Raw genomic sequence first — 21,075 nt, forward strand, 5'->3', positions numbered from 1 at the left:
ATCCTCCAAGGATTCCACCAGGAATCCTCCAAGGATTCCACCAGGAATCCTCCAAGGATTCCACCAGGAATCCTCCAAGGATTCCACCAGGAATCCTCCAAGGATTCCACCAGGAATCCTCCAAGGATTCCACCAGGAATCCTCCAAGGATTCCACCAGGAATCCTCCAAGGATTCCACCAGGAATCCTCCAAGGATTCCACCAGGAATCCTCCAAGGATTCCACCAGGAATCCTCCAAGGATTCCACCAGGAATCCTCCAAGGATTCCACCAGGAATCCTCCAAGGATTCCACCAGGAATCCTCCAAGGATTCCACCAGGAATCCTCCAAGGATTCCACCAGGAATCCTCCAAGGATTCCACCAGGAATCCTCCAAGGATTCCACCAGGAATCCTCCAAGGATTCCACCAGGAATCCTCCAAGGATTCCACCAGGAATCCTCCAAGGATTCCACCAGGAATCCTCCAAGGATTCCACCAGGAATCCTCCAAGGATTCCACCAGGAATCCTCCAAGGATTCCACCAGGAATCCTCCAAGGATTCCACCAGGAATCCTCCAAGGATTCCACCAGGAATCCTCCAAGGATTCCACCAGGAATCCTCCAAGGATTCCACCAGGAATCCTCCAAGGATTCCACCAGGAATCCTCCAAGGATTCCACCAGGAATCCTCCAAGGATTCCACCAGGAATCCTCCAAGGATTCCACCAGGAATCCTCCAAGGATTCCACCAGGAATCCTCCAAGGATTCCACCAGGAATCCTCCAAGGATTCCACCAGGAATCCTCCAAGGATTCCACCAGGAATCCTCCAAGGATTCCACCAGGAATCCTCCAAGGATTGCACCAGGAATCCTCCAAGGATTCCACCAGGAATCCTCCAAGGATTCCACCAGGAATCCTCCAAGGATTCCACCAGGAATCCTCCAAGGATTCCACCAGGAATCCTCCAAGGATTCCACCAGGAATCCTCCAAGGATTCCACCAGGAATCCTCCAAGGATTCCACCAGGAATCCTCCAAGGATTCCACCAGGAATCCTCCAAGGATTCCACCAGGAATCCTCCAAGGATTCCACCAGGAATCCTCCAAGGATTCCACCAGGAATCCTCCAAGGATTCCACCAGGAATCCTCCAAGGATTCCACCAGGAATCCTCCAAGGATTCCACCAGGAATCCTCCAAGGATTCCACCAGGAATCCTCCAAGGATTCCACCAGGAATCCTCCAAGGATTCCACCAGGAATCCTCCAAGGATTCCACCAGGAATCCTCCAAGGATTCCACCAGGAATCCTCCAAGGATTCCACCAGGAATCCTCCAAGGATTCCACCAGGAATCCTCCAAGGATTCCACTAGGAATCCTCCAAGGATTCCACTAGGAATCCTCCAAGGATTCCACTAGGAATCCTCCAAGGATTCCACTAGGAATCCTCCAAGGATTCCACTAGGAATCCTCCAAGGATTCCACTAGGAATCCTCCAAGGATTCCACCAGGAATCCTCCAAGGATTCCACTAGGAATCCTCCAAGGATTCCACTAGGAATCCTCCAAGGATTCCACCAGGAATCCTCCAAAGATTCCACCAGGAATCCTCCAAGGATTCCACCAGGAATCCTCCAAGGATTCCACCAGGAATCCTCCAAGGATTCCACCAGGAATCCTCCAAGGATTCCACCAGGAATCCTCCAAGGATTCCACCAGGAATCCTCCAAGGATTCCACCAGGAATCCTCCAAGGATTCCACTAGGAATCCTCCAAGGATTCCACTAGGAATCCTCCAAGGATTCCACTAGGAATCCTTCAAGGATTCCACCAGGAATCCTCCAAGGATTCCACCAGGAATCCTCCAAAGATTCCACCAGGAATCCTCCAAGGATTCCACCAGGAATCCTCCAAGGATTCCACCAGGAATCCTCCAAGGATTCCACCAGGAATCCTCCAAGGATTCCACCAGGAATCCTCCAAGGATTCCACCAGGAATCCTCCAAGGATTCCACCAGGAATCCTCCAAGGATTCCACCAGGAATCCTCCAAGGATTCCACCAGGAATCCTCCAAGGATTCCACCAGGAATCCTCCAAGGATTCCACCAGGAATCCTCCAAGGATTCCACCAGGAATCCTCCAAGGATTCCACCAGGAATCCTCCAAGGATTCCACCAGGAATCCTCCAAGGATTCCACCAGGAATCCTCCAAGGATTCCACCAGGAATCCTCCAAGGATTCCACCAGGAATCCTCCAAGGATTCCACCAGGAATCCTCCAAGGATTCCACCAGGAATCCTCCAAGGATTCCACTAGGAATCCTCCAAGGATTCCACCAGGAATCCTCCAAGGATTCCACCAGGAATCCTCCAAGGATTCCACCAGGAATCCTCCAAGGATTCCACCAGGAATCCTCCAAGGATTCCACCAGGAATCCTCCAAGGATTCCACCAGGAATCCTCCAAGGATTCCACCAGGAATCCTCCAAGGATTCCACCAGGAATCCTCCAAGGATTCCACCAGGAATCCTCCAAGGATTCCACCAGGAATCCTCCAAGGATTCCACCAGGAATCCTCCAAGGATTCCACCAGGAATCCTCCAAGGATTCCACCAGGAATCCTCCAAGGATTCCACCAGGAATCCTCCAAGGATTCCACCAGGAATCCTCCAAGGATTCCACCAGGAATCCTCCAAGGATTCCACCAGGAATCCTCCAAGGATTCCACCAGGAATCCTCCAAGGATTCCACCAGGAATCCTCCAAGGATTCCACCAGGAATCCTCCAAGGATTCCACCAGGAATCCTCCAAGGATTCCACCAGGAATCCTCCAAGGATTCCACCAGGAATCCTCCAAGGATTCCACCAGGAATCCTCCAAGGATTCCACCAGGAATCCTCCAAGGATTCCACCAGGAATCCTCCAAGGATTCCACCAGGAATCCTCCAAGGATTCCACCAGGAATCCTCCAATGATTCCACCAGGAATCCTCCAAAGATTCCACCAGGAATCCTCCAAGGATTCCACCAGGAATCCTCCAAGGATTCCACTAGGAATCCTCCAAGGATTCCACTAGGAATCCTCCAAGGATTCCACTAGGAATCCTCCAAGGATTCCACTAGGAATCCTCCAAGGATTCCACTAGGAATCCTCCAAGGATTCCACTAGGAATCCTCCAAGGATTCCACCAGGAATCCTCCAAGGATTCCACCAGGAATCCTCCAAGGATTCCACTAGGAATCCTCCAAGGATTCCACTAGGAATCCTCCAAGGATTCCACTAGGAATCCTCCAAGGATTCCACTAGGAATCCTCCAAGGATTCCACTAGGAATCCTCCAAGGATTCCACCAGGAATCCTCCAAGGACTCCACCAGGAATCCTCCAAGGATTCCACCAGGAATCCTCCAAAGATTCCACCAGGAATCCTCCAAGGATTCCACCAGGAATCCTCCAAGGATTCCACCAGGAATCCTCCAAGGGTTCCACCAGGAATCCTCCAAGGATTCCACCAGGAATCCTCCAAGGATTCCACCAGGAATCCTCCAAGGATTCCACCAGGAATCCTCCAAGGATTCCACCAGGAATCCTCCAAGGATTCCACCAGGAATCCTCCAAGGATTCCACCAGGAATCCTCCAAGGATTCCACCAGGAATCCTCCAAGGATTCCACCAGGAATCCTCCAAGGATTCCACCAGGAATCCTCCAAGGATTCCACCAGGAATCCTCCAAGGATTCCACCAGGAATCCTCCAAGGATTCCACCAGGAATCCTCCAAGGATTCCACCAGGAATCCTCCAAGGATTCCACCAGGAATCCTCCAAGGATTCCACCAGGAATCCTCCAAGGATTCCACCAGGAATCCTCCAAGGATTCCACCAGGAATCCTCCAAGGATTCCACCAGGAATCCTCCAAGGATTCCACCAGGAATCCTCCAAGGATTCCACCAGGAATCCTCCAAGGATTCCACCAGGAATCCTCCAAGGATTCCACCAGGAATCCTCCAAAGATTCCACCAGGAATCCTCCAAGGATTCCACCAGGAATCCTCCAAGGATTCCACCAGGAATCCTCCAAAGATTCCACCAGGAATCCTCCAAAGATTCCACCAGGAATCCTCCAAGGATTCCACCAGGAATCCTCCAAGGATTCCACCAGGAATCCTCCAAGGATTCCACTAGGAATCCTCCAAGGATTCCACCAGGAATCCTCCAAGGATTCCACCAGGAATCCTCCAAGGATTCCACCAGGAATCCTCCAAGGATTCCACTAGGAATCCTCCAAGGATTCCACCAGGAATCCTCCAAGGATTCCACCAGGAATCCTCCAAGGATTCCACCAGGAATCCTCCAAGGATTCCACCAGGAATCCTCCAAGGATTCCACCAGGAATCCTCCAAGGATTCCACCAGGAATCCTCCAAGGATTCCACCAGGAATCCTCCAAGGATTCCACCAGGAATCCTCCAAGGATTCCACCAGGAATCCTCCAAGGATTCCACCAGGAATCCTCCAAGGATTCCACCAGGAATCCTCCAAGGATTCCACCAGGAATCCTCCAAGGATTCCACCAGGAATCCTCCAAGGATTCCACCAGGAATCCTCCAAGGATTCCACCAGGAATCCTTCAAGGATTCCACCAGGAATCCTCCAAGGATTCCACCAGGAATCCTCCAAGGATTCCACCAGGAATCCTCCAAGGATTCCACCAGGAATCCTCCAAGGATTCCACCAGGAATCCTCCAAGGATTCCACCAGGAATCCTCCAAGGATTCCACCAGGAATCCTCCAAGGATTCCACCAGGAATCCTCCAAGGATTCCACCAGGAATCCTCCAAGGATTCCACCAGGAATCCTCCAAAGATTCCACCAGGAATCCTCCAAGGATTCCACCAGGAATCCTCCAATGATTCCACCAGGAATCCTCCAAAGATTCCACCAGGAATCCTCCAAGGATTCCACCAGGAATCCTCCAAGGATTCCACTAGGAATCCTCCAAGGATTCCACTAGGAATCCTCCAAGGATTCCACTAGGAATCCTCCAAGGATTCCACTAGGAATCCTCCAAGGATTCCACTAGGAATCCTCCAAGGATTCCACTAGGAATCCTCCAAGGATTCCACTAGGAATCCTCCAAGGATTCCACCAGGAATCCTCCAAGGATTCCACCAGGAATCCTCCAAGGATTCCACTAGGAATCCTCCAAGGATTCCACTAGGAATCCTCCAAGGATTCCACCAGGAATCCTCCAAGGATTCCACCAGGAATCCTCCAAGGATTCCACCAGGAATCCTCCAAGGATTCCACCAGGAATCCTCCAAGGATTCCACCAGGAATCCTCCAAGGATTCCACCAGGAATCCTCCAAGGATTCCACCAGGAATCCTCCAAGGATTCCACCAGGAATCCTCCAAGGATTCCACCAGGAATCCTCCAAGGATACCACCAGGAATGCTCCAAGGATTCCACCAGGAATCCTCCAAGGATTCCACCAGGAATCCTCCAAGGATTCCACCAGGAATCCTCCAAGGATTCCACCAGGAATCCTCCAAGGATTCCACCAGGAATCCTCCAAGGATTCCACCAGGAATCCTCCAAGGATTCCACCAGGAATCCTCCAAGGATTCCACCAGGAATCCTCCAAGGATTCCACCAGGAATCCTCCAAGGATTCCACCAGGAATCTTCCAAGGATTCCACCAGGAATCCTCCAAGGATTCCACCAGGAATCCTCCAAGGATTCCACCAGGAATCCTCCAAGGATTCCACCAGGAATCCTCCAAGGATTCCACCTGGAATCCTCCAGGAGTTCCTCCCGGAATAGAAGGCTATCCTGGTAGTCCTGCGTATACCTCTTGTACCCAGCATTTCGAAGCACTTCAGGTCCTCCCTGATAAGGATGCCGATAGGCTTCATACCAGTGATGACGTAGAGCACGTCGTGTGATACGGTACGGTGCGCGCTTGCAATCCTCAGGCACATTAGCCTGTAAGTACGTTTCAGCTTATCACGGTAGTTTTTGGTACTTAGCGCAATGCCTCAAGCCCCCGGGCCACCATAGCTTAGTATGGGCGTTGCGACACTAGTCAGGAGCTTACTGGCGTACACCGCAGAGCCATTGGACATCATCAGGGACAGTGCCATTATAATTGTGGAGAGTGGAGGCTCTTTTACAGGCGTAATCAACGTGGCTACCAAAGGTGAGCTTATCATCGATCATCACGCCCCCATGTGATAGTGCAATCAACTACACTGATCAGCGCTTGCTACTCCGACGTCTGGTTTTTCACAACCACCACCTCTGTTTTGTGGTGAGCCAACCCCAGTTTCTTGGACCTCATCCACGCCTCTCCAACCATGACCGAGTGGGTGGTAGTCAACTCCACTTCTTCGATTGACTCATCGTAGACTTCGAGCGTAATGTCGTCAGCATAGCCGACAATCTCCACTCCCACCGGGAACTCTAACCTCAACACGTCCTCGTACATGACATTCCATAACACCGGACCCAGGATGGAACCTTGCGGGACTCCTACACTACAACTTTGCCAAAGAAAGAATGTCGCTTCTTGGATTACGTCGGAGATATTCGCTCACACCCCCAATTAGGCAAAATCCCATAAGCTCTTGGATTCCTACAACACGGATACCACGCACTCCCGAACCAACCGTGTAATAGGAGTCTAGACTGTAGATCTATGAGATGGAGACGCACGGTCTTTCAGTCAATATTTCCTAAAAATCACCGATACAATGCAAAGCTCGTTGTAACAAGAATAAATAACCCACCCATTATCCACCGAAACGGAACCACCCGCCATCAATTCACGCAATTCGACACATCAATCATCAACGCAACGATCAAATGAAGCAAAGCTTTGTGCGTAATGAACCCCATTCAAGAAATTCAATTTCAGGAGCCATTTCCTCTTCCGGTGCGTTAGCTGACAAATCCCATGTAGTCGTTCTGTGCCGTAGGCACCCAAATTACAACATCCGTAATCCATTGAAATTTCATTGACTAATTGTTTTTTTTTTTTCAAATTTTTATTTTAAAAGACACGGACACCGCCTTCAGCCAGACGCTGTACAGACTGAATGAAACTTAACCCTAGACAACGGACATACGGAGCATGCACCAATGGATACGGAGAAGAAACTATCCTAACGAAAAGTTTTATCGCTCGGAGCGGGAATCGAACCCTCGCCTCATGGCATGGTGCGATTAGAAGCTTGGTGATCCTAATCGCATGGCTACGAAGCTCCACAAATATATTTATATAAAAAAAATTCGGCAGCTTTCATTGAATTCCCAATCCTATTGGAATTTATCAGGCAGCTTTTCGGAAATGTCTCCGTATTTTTTCTGCTATTCTTTGGGAAGTTAAAATTCTTTCTGAAAAAAATGTTTGAAAATTTCTTCACCAATTCCACTGGAAATTGTATTAGCAACATACGAAGGAATGACCGAAGGAATTCACAAAGAAACTGCTTTGTTGATTTATACTTGTCACAATCTTACGGGTAAATTATTCTCATGTGTTCTGTGACAAACATCCATATAAAGAGGATGCCAGTATGATCGTTGTGTTCTCATCAAAAATTCAGATTTACCGTTTACTGTACCGTAAACCGGGGTCAAATTGATCAGCGGGGTGAATTTGATCATTTTTTTCTGAACGTCACAATGATCTCAAACTTCTTACCTCATCGAGTTCATAAAAGTCTAGAGACGAGTTTAGACTTTTATTTTTTTTAGAAAAAAATAGTTTCGTCTTCTTTTTTTATGAATTTGTAATGTATTTCTCACTTAGCTGAAATCATCGCTTCTCACAATCGATTGCCACTAGGACTTCCCGTAAATTTTTTGTTTTAACATTTTTGGGGAGCCTTGGTTGGAAAGTTATGAAGCTATTCTGAATATGGATAAGTTAAAGAAGGTTCTTCTTTGACGAAAAAATCATTTTATTGTAACAGGAATCACTTATTTCAAAGGAAATTGCCTACCTTCAGGCGTCAAGGTGGGAAATTTCTAAATTTAATTTTGCATTTTAAGTGTCAAATTCACTAGTTGTAAGAGTTTTGGTGCATTATTTGGGTTTGGAAGAGCAAAATTAAGTGGATAAGGAAATTTTTCTTTTTGACCGATGCTTAATTGAATGCTGATCAATTTCGTCCCAAAGAGGCATTTTCAATTTTTTGATTTAGGAAGTTATTTAACTAAAAATTTAAATTTGTTGAACAAAATTCTGTACCATGGTGTCATGGAATTCCAGAAATTCTATTGGCAATATTTGAATTGCCACTAATGTTATCCGCTAAAGTTGTTTTAAAGTGATCAGTTTGACCCCAGATTACGGTACGTAATTTTGTGAGGATATTGAAGTTTCATTTATTCAACATTCTCACATTCATTCTGGAGAATCTTTCTCATGTACTCCGGGCTTTTTTCAAGCAACCGTGTGACAGATACAAAGACACTCCATACGCAAGGAAATCAAGGAAATTTCCGTTACGAAAAGTTCCTGGACCGACCAAGAATCGAACCCATTACCCTCAACATGGCTATACCGACGCCTTTACAGCTGCGGCAATAGGGGCTCTACAAATTTCCTGTACTATACGTAATTTTGTGAAGATTCTTCAATCTTAAAATGGGTATCTACCCATATTTCTTTGCAATATTGTAGCTTCATCAATATGGGCAATTCAGCATCAAAATTTGTGTGGAAACTATTTTATATTTGGAATTACTCCAGTAAAACCGTGTTGTTTAAAAGTAGTTGCTCCGAGTTTTTGAGTATGTACTTAAAAATGATGCTGGGTCATTAGGCCGAAGGCCGAAGATTCAGCATTAATAAAGTATCTTCGTGCCTGCCACACGATACACACATGCAAAATGGTCATTTGCAGAGGAAGCTCTCAGTTAATAACTGTGGAAGTGTTCATAGAACACTAAGCTGAGAAGCAGGCTTTGTCTCAGTGGGGACATAACGGCAAGAAGAAGACCTAATGACCATTCGGCCTGATGACCATTCGGCCTAATGACCATTCGGCCTAATGACCTTCGGCCGAATGGCCTTCGGCCTAATGACCTTCGGCCGAATGGCCTGACACCCTTAAAAATACACTGTGGTGCATAATTGATCGGACAAACGACGATTTTCATACAAAATAGCCAAGTTTGAGATGCTGTAACTATGGTTTGCTTTGGTGGATCGAGCTCAATTTTTGACACGGAACTACGAATATGCTGAATTTTGTGTATACAAAGTATAAAATGTTTTCGTTCACAGGTCTGGGCGTGGCAAGGCGTTGAAAATATTGCAAAAGTGATCGGACAGCGGCACGCGTGTAAATCAAAGGGGTACCGCTGTCCGATCACTTTTGCAATATTTTCAACGCCTTGCCACGCCCAGACCTGCGAACGAAAACATTTTATACTTTGTATACACAAAATTCAGCATATTCGTAGTTCCGTGTCAAAAATTGAGCTCATTCCACCAAAGCAAACCATAGATACAGCATCTCAAACTTGGCCATTTTGTATGAAAATCGGCGTTTGTCCGATCAATTATGCACCACAGTGTATATCTTAGAAGCAATTGATACTTCAAACATGTTATATCCATCTAGAAGACTTGGAAAACAAATTGGTTCAAAAATTTTGAAAATTGAAAGAAGAACGGCTGAGCAATTAGAAGTTGAAAATTACCGTCCCCTCTGCTTTGAGGAGTCCTCGAAAAAAAAAATCCTTAAGGAATCTTTTAAACAACTCTTGAATAAATCCCAAGATTCGGAAACTCTTTCTTCGAAAAATCTCATCGAATAACGGCATAGTATGAGATAACCTAGTGGAGTTTCAGAAGGATATTCTTGGGGAAACCTAGAAGTCGTTCTGGAGAAGTTCCAAGTGATGGTATAGGAAAATTCTTTGAGATTTCCTAAATGTTTTCCAAAAAAAGCTTCTGTTGGAATCAGCGATGGAGGAATCTCAGGAGATCCTCACGGACCGTGTTCACAAAAACATACCGAAACACTCAAAACCTCTTCCGTAATGCTTCCGTAACGCCCCGGAATCCCACCGAAAATGCACTGAAACTTCCTGAAGTGCCTCCAAAATCTCTCTAAAACCCCCTCGGGCCCAATGTAACGCACCTGAGACCCTTCGAAATCCCCGAAAATTCCTTCGTAACGCTTCAGTAACGCCGAAAATGCTCCTGAAAAGGCCGAAACCCACACAAAAGCCTGCGTACTGCCTCTGAATTCCGCCAAAAATAATCTGAATATTCTTGAAATGTCACCAAAATTCCCCGAAAATTCTTTCGGACCCTATGTGACACACCTAAGACTCTTTGAAACCCCCAAAAACGCCTCTGAAACCTTCTTAAGATGTTAGGGAGTTTAAGGAGCGCTCCAGGGGATTTTAGGGAGCTTTAGAGGCGTTCCAGAGTGTTTGAATGGTATACAGAGACGTTCCGGAGGTGCTTACGAGGGTTCAGGGGCGTTTTGGAGAGTTTCAAGGGATTCAGAGGTGTTGTAGAGAGTCTTCAATGGTTTCAGGGACGCTTTAGGTTGTTTCAGAGGGTCCCAAAGTGTTTCAAGGTTGTGCCATAGGGTTGCAGGGGCATTCTAGGAGCTTAAGGGGGTATGAAAGGCGTTTAAGGGGCGTTCCAGATTTGTACTGCGCCTTTAAGGGGTGTTCCAGGTGGTGCGAGTGGTATTCGGAGGCATTTCGAAGGTGTTCCAGGGTTGTTTGAAGGGATTGAGAGGACGTCCAGGAGGATTTCAGGGGTGTTCCAGAGAGTTTTGAGGGGGTTGAATGGCGTACCCAGTGGTTGAAGAGGGTCTCTGGGAGTTTCAATGGCGTTACAGAGAGTTTCAGAGGCGTTCCAGAGAGTTTTAAGGGTTGTATAGGCGTATTAGGGATGTTTCAAGGTTTTCAGAGGATTTTTAGGCCGTTTGACTGACTTTTAAGGGCTGACACTTTCAAGAAGATTTCGAAAGGGTTCAGGGTCATTTCAGGTGTGGGACATGTCAAGGTATCTCAAGGGGGTTTAAGGGCGTTTCAGGGGTGTTTCAAGGTTTTCAGGTGGTTTCAAGAGCGTGTTCCAGGTGGTTTAAGTTTGTTGCAGAAACATTCCAAGGGTGTTTCACGGGTTTTTGTGGGATTTCATAGGTGTTTCAGCGGAGTTACATGTGGATTCTGGGGCGTACCTGGGGATTTCAAGGATTTTCCAGAGGGTTTCAGTGGTATTCCAAGGGATCTCGGGAAGCCTTTTGAAACTCCTCTAAACCTCTCTGAAAGATCCCTTGAGCCTCCTTGAGAAAACCGGTATCATCTGGAAACCACCTCGTAATTCTCCTGAAGCCACCCGATACACCTGGAAGATTCATCGAAAACCCCCTTAAATCGCCTCAAACGCCCAGAAACATAGGCACCAACTTAGGGGGTGCAAGCGTGGCTTTGCCCTCCCATTATTTGACGATTTTTCTATTTTCCCATACTAAAAATCAGAAAAACCAGGCTTTGCACCGCCCCCCCCAATAATTTGACCAAGTTGGCGCGTCTGCACAGAAACATCTTAAAACGCCTTGAAATTCCTTTAAAAATCACTCAAGCTCTCTAAATTGCCTCTGATTGTACGGAACCTTCCAAATACCCCCTGAAAAAGCTTGAAATTCGTCTGAAACATACTTGAGATTCTTCCTTAAACTCCTTCAAAGATTTTGCTAAAATTCTAATCAGGAATTTCTCTAGAAGTTCTTATAGAGGTTTATTGAAGAATTTATTCACAGCATTCTTCAATAGCTCGTTCAGAGATTTATCCAGGAGGACTCAGGGATGCCCCGAGGAGTTTCATCATGGATTTTTTTTTTCAGAAGATCTCTCAAATATTCCGACAGAAGTTCCTTCATGGATTACTTCAGGAGTGCTTTCAGATATTATTTCATGAGAATTCAGGGATCCAGAAGATCCTTCAGAGCTTACCATAGGAGGTCCTTCAGAGATTAGTCCAGGAGTTGCTTCAGAGATTCTGCCAGTAGTTCCTTCAAGAATTCCTCCTGAATGCCTTTCAGGGATTTCTCTTGTAGTTTCTTCAAGGGAGTTCGTCCTACAAGAACTCCTTCGGTGATCCCTTCTAGAATATCTTAATGAAGAAATGGAATTCTTTCAGGATTTCATCTGGAATTGCTCGAGGCATCACCAGGGATTACAAGGGTTCCTACATGAGTTCCTACTGGGATCCCTCCTGGAATTTCTTCACCTAAGTAACATTTTTAAGTCGAGTAGATTCCAAGAGGTTATAAACACCATCATAAAGCAAAAATAAAATCAACTAGGTTTTACGGTGGTTCTCAAAAACTCTTGAATTCTTGCGGGAGATTCTTCAGAGATTCTTTTAGGGATTTCTCTAGGAGTTCCTTCAGGTATTCTTACAGAAATTCCTCCAGTGATTAATCCAGGATTTTCGTCAGAGATTCCTGCAAGAGGATCCAATACCTTCAGAAGAATTCAAGGATCCCCCAAAAGATTCTTCAGGCACTCCTAGAGAAGTTCATTCAGGGATTAATCCAGGGATTCTTTGAAAAATTCCTCCAGGAGTTCCTTTAGAGATTCTTCAAGAAGTTCCTGAGATCGCTCCTGGTGTTCTTTCGGAGATTTTTCCAAGAAGATTCAGGCATTCTTTAATGAGTAACATCAGAGATTTCTCCAAAAGATCCTGAACTCCCAAAGGATTTTCTTCAAGAATTTGTATGGGACTACAATCTGACATATCTCCAGGATTCGCTCATGGAGATCCTTCGAAATTTTTTTCAGGAATTCTTTCGAGGATTGCTCCTGGAATTCATTCGGATACCTCTCCTAGAATTCCTTCTGGGATTCTTGCTGAAACTTTTTCGGGGATTCTTCCTGAAAATCTTTCAAGGATTTCTCTTGGACCTTTTTCGGAGAATACTCTCGAAAATCATTTAGAGATTCAGTCTGAAAAACCTACGGCTGTTCCTCCTGGAAATCATTCGGAGATTCTTTCTAAAACGCCTCTGGTGATTCCTCCTGTAATTTCTTCGGGGATTCCTTTTGAAAATCCTTAGGGGATTCCGCCTAGGAGACCATCGGAGATTCTGTTTGAAATTCATTCGAGGATTCTTTCTGGAATTACTATGAGGATTCCAAGGGGCTAGACAAGTATTAGCATAATGAGTGTGTTACAGGTATATTAATACATTTGCGGTATATTAATGTATTAATGTATATTATTGTACATTAATGTATTACCATCAAAGTAATCGTACTGGCTGAAATCAAGGCAACGACAGATGAATCAAAAAACAAACATTGTTTATCGAAAAAATCGACCGCAGAGTTTGCTACGATGCACTAATCTATTTTAGTATACTATAATATACTAAGCCAAGAATTATACGTGTCTGGCCCCTTGGAGGATTCCTCCTGTGGCTCTACACGAATGAAGGAATGAAGAATATTCATCATGAATATCAATTGGCATTTTTTCGAATGTAGTAGATGACATTTACCTTAAGTATTAGAAATAAAACGGTTTTCCGTAACTCTACAAGAAGAACCGCACAAGCTTTTCATTTTTGCCATATTTTCAAGTTCAGCTTCTGAAATGAGCTGTAGGTGATTAAATCTAGATGTGTCAAAAGGATATTTTCGGCACTGCTATTTTTTTGCCTTTCTCGTACACTAAGTGTACTGGACAGGCTATATGCTCACTTCAAACGATTGATGGAAGGCCCGGAGTCGAGTCACATATACCAATCATCTCAGCTCGTCGAAATGAAGTGATGTCTGTGTGTGTGTGTATGTGTGTATGTATGGATGTGTGTATGTGTACAAACAAACTCACGTCACTTTTTGACAGTAAATCTCAACCGATTTCAATGACCGATGGTTCATTTCACGGGGAATCTGGTCCTATTGTTTCCTATTGAAAATGTTTCGGGTTGGTTCAGCCATTCCGGATGTGAGATATAAGATGTACTGAGTAAAGCTGTGATAAAGATAATGATCACAGCAGGCGATATAGCGCATTTGAATGTAATGCGAACTGTCAAGCAGACAATGTTAGCATCCCTGCTTGCGTAGCAACAACCCACCGCGTTCACTCTTGCCACTTGCGAACCAACGTCAGCCTGGGTAAGTTGTGTGTGCTACACGTGAGGGGGTGATTCCTTCCCAGAGAAATCCCAAACTCCACATTGGCGAATTCCTGCCAGTTTTTCGTTCAATTGCGAAAAAAAAATCGAACCAATTTATTATTTTGCTGGGAGGAATCACTCTTCAATTTGCATGCAAAAGTGAGAAAACAAAAAAAAAAAAAGTGAAAAATGTGGCGTGATATTCATCGTGGGCTCCGGATGGTGCATGCTTCCGGATGATTTTTGTGCTTGGACAATTATCGAGGAAGAAATAAAACACGAGAAAAATAAACCAGCAGCAGTAACTGGTAAGGTAAAGCTATAGTGATTCTGTTATTTTGTGCTTACAGCGTGTTGTTTGCCGTGGGGGAAAACCTCCGGCAATGTCCGCTGCCGAAAAGCAAGGTTAGAAAGATCCTGTTGTTTTGCATCGTGCAAATGTCGGATCGAATGCTTACAGCGTGTTGTTTGCCGTGGGGGAAAACCTCCGGCAATGTCCGCTGCCGAAAAGCAAGGTTAGAAAGATCCTGTTGTTTTGCATCGTGCAAATGTCGGATCGAATGCTTACAGCGTGTTGTTTACCGTGGGGGAAAACCTCCGGCAATGTCCGCTGCCGAAAAGCAAGGTTAGAAAGATCCTGTTGTTTTGCATCGTGCAAATGTCGGATCGAATGCTTACAGCGTGTTGTTTGCCGTGGGGGAAAACCTCCGGCAATGTCCGCTGCCGAAAAGCAAGGTTAGAAAGATCCTGTTGTTTTGCATTGTGCAAATGTCGGATCGAATGCTTACAGCGTGTTGTTTGCCGTGGGGGAAAACCTCCGGCAATGTCCGCTGCCGAAAAGCAAGGTTAGAAAGATCCTGTTGTTTTGCATCGTGCAAATGTCGGATCGAATGCTTACAGCATGTTGTTTGCCGTGGAGGGAGAATCCTGATAATGTCCGCTGACGAAAAGCAAGGTTAGAAAGATCCTGTTGCCTTGCATCGTGCAAATGTCGGATCGGAAGCATACAGCATGTTGTTTGCCGTGGAGGGAGAATCTCGACAATGCCCGCTGACGAAAAGCTAGGTTAGAAAGATCCTGTTGTTTTGCATCGTGCAAATGTCGGATCGGAAGCTTACAGCATGTTGTTTGTCGTGGAGGAAGAATCCCGGCAATGTCCGCTGACGAAAAGCTAGGGTAGAAAGATCCCGTTGTTTTGCTTCGCGCAAATGTCGGATCGGAAGCTTACAGCGTGTTGCTTGCCGTGCCCGGCAATGTCCGCTGACGAAAAGCTTGGTTAGCAAGATGGCGTTGTTTTCTTTCGTGCAAATGTCGGATCTGAAGCTTACATCGTGTTGTTTGTTGTGGCCGATAAATCTTAGCAAAGTACGCAAAAAAAATATATTAGAAAAATCCCGTAGTTTTGATTCGTGCCGTTTATCAAAAGGTGTCGTCAATGTCGGCTAGCCAAAAGAAGGATTATGTTTATGCAGTTTGTTTTCTGTGGCTAGTGTTTTAATGAATGACAATGCTTTATTCTCTTCATCTATAGATAGATCTATAGATTATATATGATGTATTTTATCAGATATCTCGAATTTAAACGACGGAGCAATGGGATAAATTCGGGTATAATATTGAACAAAGACTCAAAGAGCAAGATTTTTTCAGAACCACCCAGTACCAAAGCGGTAATTTTCTTAAATATTACAAGTATAGAGCCTTGCATTAAAAACAAATCTTCAATAAAATCACATATGATTTTGAAGCATTGCCCTCAAAACTATTTTGAGAGCAAGGACGGCTGTATCGAGCGACCCTGAACGAGAGGAAAAGAGAGAGAGAGATAATGATGACGTCACTGTGCAAGCTACCATTGCTCGTCGGAAAACATCATTCCTACAATTGTACTAAAATGTTCGATCTTTTTGGAAAACAAAGTAGCAGCAGCATAGTCAGAATGGTACCTCACAATGAAAACTGTATTCGGCAGCCATGGCAGCAGCTGCAACGTATGTGACGATGTAATCAATGATGCAAATTATCACCTCACTAGTGCTCATCACAACTCATCAACTGTATATTTATCGCGTGCAATTGAACTGTGCACTGATCAGCGATGACCAGCAGCAAAGAGGTGGCAGAACGAACATGATGTAAATCACAAACGATTTTGCACACATCTGACTGTGCCGCCACACGCTCGCCCGAACAGCCGAACCATACCGAATAGATTGGTTTGCGAAGCTACGGCATGAACGCTCGACACGCACACAGAAGCAACATTCGCATGTACCGATACCATACTAATAAAGCTTCCAGCCAACGATGCTTTGCGATAAGCTGTCGAAAAGCATCGAAAGCGATGAAAATAGATGCTTGGTTAGAACGCAACGGCTCAACGGCGAAAAGGAAGAGTCAACTATGCTGATTAGTGTTGAGTCCGTTCGTGTGCTACTCGTATGGGAGGTTGATTGAATAAAGCGAGGATGGGTGAAAACGTATTCGTTGTCGAAAGCAAACCGCATCATTTCGCGAATGTTTTCATCAAATAGCAAGATTGGATGTAATATAACAGTTAATTATGTTGAATGGTTGTAAGTAAATACTCCAAATTGAGATACGGAAATTCAATTTTATGTTAAAAATGTGTAAAACTTCTTTAGAGTAGAAGAAGGATGTGAGATATAAGATGTACTGAGTAAAGCTGTGATAAAGATAATGATCACAGCAGGCGATATAGCGCATTTGAATGTAATGCGAACTGTCAAGCAGACAATGTTAGCATCCCTGCTTGCGTAGCAACAACCCACCGCGTTCACTCTTGCCACTTGCGAACCAACGTCAGCCTGGGTAAGTTGTGTGTGCTACACGTGAGGGGGTGATTCCTTCCCAGAGAAATCCCAAACTCCACACCGGAGTTTTGGCCATATAGGCGTTCCGGATTGATACCCCAGGAAGGGGTCAGATATGAAATTTCAACAAACCCATGCATGCGGCACACCAAACCACGGCATTTTCGGTAACCTGATGAACAGTAAGCAGGAAAATATTCGCAGACCATATCTGAACCGGTAGTGTTCCGGAACCAGTTCTGGGTGTCCCACCGGAAGTGTCCAAATTTAAAAGTGAACCAAACCCATGTATGCGACTAATCATACTGCAGCTTTTTCGATATCCTGATGAACAAAAAGCGGGATAATAGTTCCGGACCATATTGCGGATTTTTTGAAAAATTTTCATTCTGCGGTAGCCGCCTAGTCCTACCGCAGCTGTCAAAGTCCTACCGCAGCCATGAACATCATAAAATCATTGAAACAGATGGCCTAATCAAAGTATGCTTGCAATGTGAATTGCTCTGGAAAGCAACAACAAACAATGATCATCGGCGTCGTATCCAAGGCATCCTTGACCCGATTGATGATAAATCGGTGAAAATCAGTAGTTTGACAGCTGCGGTAGCTTTTTCAATCTTCCGTAAAACGGAAATTTTTCTCTAAATTAGCAATATCTGTACCGCTTGTGTTGCGGAACCGGTTCCGGATGTGCCGCCGAAAGTGGCCAAATATAAAAGTGAACCAAACCTTTGCATGCGAAACATCAATTCGCGACTTTTCCGATAACCTGATAAACGGTAAGAAGGAATGTAGTCTTAGACCATATATGAACCTGCAGTCTTCCGGAATCGGTTCCGGGTGTCCCGCCGGAAGTGACCAAATAGAAAAGTGAACCAAACCCATGTATGCGACTCTTTTTCGATATCCTGATGAACGAAAAGCGGGAAAATAGTTTCAGACCATATCTGAACCGCTTGTATTCCGGAACTGGTTCCGGGTGTCCCGCCGAAAGTGGCCAAATATAAAAGTGAACCAAACCTATGCATGCATGCGACACATCAAATCGCGGCTTTTCCGATAACCTAATGACTGGTTAGCAAGAAAATAGGCTTAGACCACATTTAAAACAACCGGTAGTGTTACGAAATCAGTTCCGGGTATCCTACAGAAAGTGACCAAATATAGAACTTAACCAAACCCATGCATACAGTACATCAAATAGCTGCTGTTTCGATAGCCAAATAAAAAAAAGAGTCTCAGACGGTGTTTGAGACCGCCGGAAGTGTTCCGGATCCAGTTCCGGGTGTCCCATCGGAAGTGACCGAATGTAAAAGTGAACCAAATCCATGCGATACATCAAATCACGGCTGTTTTGATAACCTGATGAACGGTTTGCAAAAAAAAAATAGGCTCATACCACAACAGTGACTACCGTTAGTGTTGTAGAACCAGCGTTGGGTGGTTCTCCGGAAATACGAAAGTGAACAAAACCGGTGCAATATATGAGAACAAAATCTTGACAAAACTAAAGCGATCTCATCAAATCACACCTTTCCAGATTTTTGATGTGTACAGTAGGAAGGTTCAACGAATTAAAATTCAATCGCAACAACTCCGAACAAAGTTTTTTTCAATCCTCTCTTGCGTCTAAAATAACTGCGTAAAATGTTGATGCGACTCTGTGTTCCCTAGAGCCCAGTAATGTAGTTGAAATTTGAATGGGATTGAGTATGAGGAATTTCAGTTGCTGTGCATAAAAAAACTTTGTCTAAGACCGTAAAGTGATCGGCCTTCACTATATTCACTATCACTGCACTAAAGGCCGTCATGCAGTCAACTTAGAGGTCTGATATTTTTCAGCTCTGCCTATGCGTTGAACTCGGAATTTGTCAAGAATATGTGCCTTCAATAAGTTTCCCAAATCGACGATGGTTTTGGAAAAAAAAAACTAATCTTGCTTTCAGGAACCCTTTGACTTCAGTCGATGAAAAGATCATGATATGTACTGCGACGAGAAAGGCACTAGGTGGATTAATCTGTTTTTTTTTCTTTTCTTTCATTACAGATACAACTATTTCGGCACCTTCGATTTTTACCAACGGTAATAGGTTCATTGATCCAATGTCCACCGCTTGTTGGGTGAACTAGAATTAAGTGTTTATATCTATTTCACGAGCGTCAAGTGAACGTCGTCCTCGTCGTCGTCGCCGACATCGTTTTCATCGGTCGTCGCCAGCCAGCCAGCCAGCGGTTGTTCTTCCGATATGGCGAAAGTAAGTGACACGGAAAACTGCTTCGTCGTCGTATCCCCCAGCAGAAGTCCAAATGGTGATGATGGTCGATAGATGCTTGCCTATGCTAGAAAACTACTGTCCGGGTCCGGGTCGGTGTGGAGTTTGTCGAAAGTTTGCTGAGGATGGTAGTGAAAAGTGTATACCGAAATAATCGTTCTCAGTGATACGAAACAGAAGAAGTTGTTCCGAAGAAGACAAAGAAAAAGAAGAAGAAGACGACGAACCACCAGCCGCAGTCCAATCCACGTGGCGTCGTGGCGTGAAACGTGATGCGCTGCTATTGCCTTCGGCGGCCGGCTGTCGTCGTCGTCTAATTTGGTGCTAGCTATACACAGACACACACACACAGATTCGTGAGGAGAAAGTGCCGAAAAGGATTCAAGTCATAAACGCTGGTGTTCTCCCCGTTTTTCTGGGGTGGTGGTGCTGGTGGTGGCGAGAAGTGAGAAAAGGATTGTACACAGACCGGAAGCGGTTCGTTGTAGCAAACAGGCAGGCAGGCAGACAGCAGCTCAGCTCAACGAAAGGGATCCGTGCCGAAAATTAATAGAACACCAACCAACCGAAGCGGAGCGGGGTGAAGACCTTGCTGGCGACAGTCAAGTGGTGGAACGGTTGTCCAATCTCCGGACACGCTCTCGGTTGTCGTCATTTCATATTGGCGAGAAAGCGCAGAGTCAAAGGATATCGTTGGCGACGGTCTCGGAGTTTATAGCAAGGTAGGAAGCAATTTGGTGCGGAATGACCTTACCCGTAATCTGATCTTGTTATGGGGGGTAGATATATTCGAGGTGGAATTGAAGTGGAAGTTTCTGATGGAATGCGGCAGCAATACAATATGAATACTAATTGTCAAGGAATCATTAATCAAGGCAGAATATTATGCTATTCCTTGCTTTTTCAATTTCTTTTTATTCGTGAATTTTAACTAATGCTAAATCTTAACAATCCCTTTTTGATTTCTTACTCTTAGAAAACATTAAATTTGGCGCGTTTCGTTTATGACGAGTAGTTTCCTCAGAGATTCTTGTAGAAGCTCCGTCAATGGTTTCTCCTGGAATTCATTAAGGACTTGCTCCAGAAAGTTCTGCAATGATTCCTCCGGGAATTTCATCAGAGATTGGCTCTGAAAGTTTTTCAGTGATTCTTCCAGGAATTTGTTCAAGGATACGTTCAGGACTTTCTTCAAACATTCCTCTTGAAGTTCTGTCGGAGGTTTCCCGACTAGAAAATTATATCAAATTTATATCATATTGTGTTATGATTGTGTTTTCTATAACTAATTATGTTATAAACTAGATGCAGGATGAGTCTGCTATTCTGCTATTATTCTGCTATTATCAAAGCATCCCCTGTCATTTGAATAAACTAGATGCAGGATTATGTTTAAATAACTAAAATTGTAACAAAAAGTACACTAGTATAATCAAGATTATAACTTATTTTGTTGTAATCATATCAAAATTATAACAAAATTTGATATGAATTTTAGCCTCAGGATTACTAGTTTCTTTCAAAATTTAATACAATTTAGTAACATCCCGACTAGAAGATTCTTACAAAAATATAACATTATTATACCAAACCTTGATATTTATAACTCATTTTGATATAATTAAGTTTTTATATCTTTGGGGTTTACCAATATTATATCTCAATTATATCATATTATGTTATAAATGTTCTTTAATAACTCAATGTGAAATAATTTTGTTTCAATTACTTGACATTCAGAAAATCGTTTTGTACAATTGTATCAAAAAATGATAGGAACTAGTTTTCTTGAATGTAAAACTTATATCATATTTTGTTATAATATT

At 44.3% G+C, this 21,075-nt stretch overlaps 1 protein-coding gene across 1 annotated transcript in view; it reads left to right on the forward strand.

Moving 5' to 3' along the window:
* Window positions 1-21,075, forward strand: part of LOC109422084 (heparan sulfate glucosamine 3-O-sulfotransferase 6) — a 357,781-nt gene that overhangs the window by 15,109 nt on the left and 321,597 nt on the right. The window contains exon 3 of the mRNA XM_029854701.2: window positions 19,027-19,974. The gene's annotated coding sequence lies outside the window, so the exon portion shown is untranslated. The remainder of the gene's footprint in view (window positions 1-19,026; window positions 19,975-21,075) is intronic.

The sequence above is a fragment of the Aedes albopictus genome, chromosome 1, assembly GCF_035046485.1.
Source record: "Aedes albopictus strain Foshan chromosome 1, AalbF5, whole genome shotgun sequence".
Taxonomy (NCBI): Eukaryota; Metazoa; Arthropoda; class Insecta; order Diptera; family Culicidae; genus Aedes; species Aedes albopictus.